Source organism: Humulus lupulus, chromosome 1 (assembly GCF_963169125.1).
Source record: "Humulus lupulus chromosome 1, drHumLupu1.1, whole genome shotgun sequence".
Taxonomy (NCBI): Eukaryota; Viridiplantae; Streptophyta; class Magnoliopsida; order Rosales; family Cannabaceae; genus Humulus; species Humulus lupulus.
In genome coordinates, this window is record NC_084793.1 from 234,145,851 (window position 1) to 234,146,229 (window position 379).

Consider the following 379-nt stretch of genomic DNA (forward strand, 5'->3'; position numbering starts at 1 on the left):
CAGCCATACTTCAGATGGTTCAATCCACAGTCCAGTTTGGGGGACTACCCACTGAAGACCCAAACATGCATCTCTCTATCTTCATGGAGCTCTGTCAGACATTTAAGATGAACGGAGTTAGTGATGATGCTATCAGACTTAGATTGTTCCCATTTTCTCTGAGGGAGCGAGCTAAGAGTTGGTTGGTATCCTTGCCACCTAACTCAATCAATACATGGAATGATCTAGCACTGAAGTTCCTCTCTAAGTTTTTCCCTCCAGCTAAAGCAGCTAAGTTGAGAGGAGAGATCAATAATTTTTCTCAGTTGGATAATGAGTCTCTTTATGAAGCTTGGGAGAGATTCAAAGAATTGATAAGAAAGTGCCCGCATCACAGAAT

General features: G+C 42.2%; 1 non-coding gene across 1 annotated transcript; it reads right to left on the reverse strand.

Moving 5' to 3' along the window:
- Positions 1-272: 272 nt before the first annotated feature.
- On the reverse strand, positions 273-379 carry LOC133813616 (small nucleolar RNA R71). The gene has a single exon (XR_009884624.1). It is a non-coding gene; the product is annotated as a small nucleolar RNA R71 (small nucleolar RNA).